This window comes from Rhipicephalus sanguineus, unplaced genomic scaffold (assembly GCF_013339695.2).
Source record: "Rhipicephalus sanguineus isolate Rsan-2018 unplaced genomic scaffold, BIME_Rsan_1.4 Seq862, whole genome shotgun sequence".
In the NCBI taxonomy this organism is placed as follows: Eukaryota; Metazoa; Arthropoda; class Arachnida; order Ixodida; family Ixodidae; genus Rhipicephalus; species Rhipicephalus sanguineus.
In genome coordinates this window covers 41254-42431 of record NW_023616158.1, presented here as the reverse complement: position 1 = coordinate 42431, position 1178 = coordinate 41254, and the positions used below count along the sequence as shown (strand labels likewise).

The 1178-nt window shown below is 43.3% G+C and overlaps 1 non-coding gene across 1 annotated transcript; it reads left to right on the top strand.

Annotated features, from left to right (window-relative positions):
* The first annotated feature begins 467 nt into the window (after positions 1–467).
* Trnat-cgu (transfer RNA threonine (anticodon CGU)) lies at positions 468–539 on the top strand. The gene has a single exon. It is a non-coding gene; the product is annotated as a tRNA-Thr (tRNA).
* The last annotated feature ends 639 nt before the right edge of the window (positions 540–1178 follow it).

Sequence of the window (1178 nt, the reverse complement as noted above, 5' to 3'; positions counted from 1 at the left end):
TTATGTATCCTACGTGCTTGTGAGAAGAGCATAATAATTTAGACTTAAATGCAATGCACGTTGAAGGAGAATAATTACATTACATAAGGCTGCTGTTTTACGCAATCAATCCCCAATTTAGACGGAGCATATGAGCTTTTTTATAATGTAAAATGCTCATAGTACTTCGAAGGAAAGAGATGATTCTTAAGGGCTCGTTTATCTTTGTTAGACACAATATTATTGAGAACTAACAGACAATAACGCCAAGGAAAGTAAGGGGTTGTTATGTGTAGTATTTAGAATATAGATGTGAAGAAAGTGAAAGTGAAAGTGAAGAAAGCTCGCAAAAAGATCACGTGCATCGTGGCGCCAACAGGCAAAAAAAGAGTGTTCCACACTCGCCGCCATGGCTGCAATTGGCGCTGACTAACACTCCTAGGTTTAAATGCACATATATACCCCACAAAGTGGACGGGAGGATGACCGCCGCCGTAGCTCAGTGGTCGAGCATCGGACGCGTTATTCGAAGGTCGCAGGTTCGATCCCTGCCGGCGGCAGGTTATCTTTTCGTCCACTTTACTTTCTTCACATATATATTCTAAATACTACACATAACAACCCCTTACTTTCCTTGGCGTTATTGTCTGTTAATTCTCAATAATATTGTGTCTAACAAAGATAAACGAGCCCTTAAGAATCATCTCTTTCCTTCATTCATAGCGAGGGTCTCGTCCTGGCAGACATGATGCCTTCAGGTAGTATCGAGGGATTATTGGTCAGCTGCCAGCTCGCAAAAAGATCACGTGCATCGTGGCGCCAACAGGCAAAAAAGAGTGTTCCACACTCGCCGCCATGGCTGCGATTGGCGCTGACTAACACTCCTAGGTTTAAATGCACATATATACCCCACAAAGTGGACGGGAGGATGACCGCCGCCGTAGCTCAGTGGTAGAGCATCGGACGCGTTATTCGAAGGTCGCAGGTTCGGTCCCTGCCGGCGGCAGGTTATCTTTTCGTCCACTTTACTTTCTTCACATCTATATTCTAAATACTACACATAACAACCCCTTACTTTCCTTGGCGTTATTGTCTGTTAGTTCTCAATATCATAGTACTTCGGGAAGTTTAGGCTAACGGTACGAAAATTTGCGCAAAGAATTAAATGATGATCAGTAGTTTTGTTGTGTAGTGTTTCG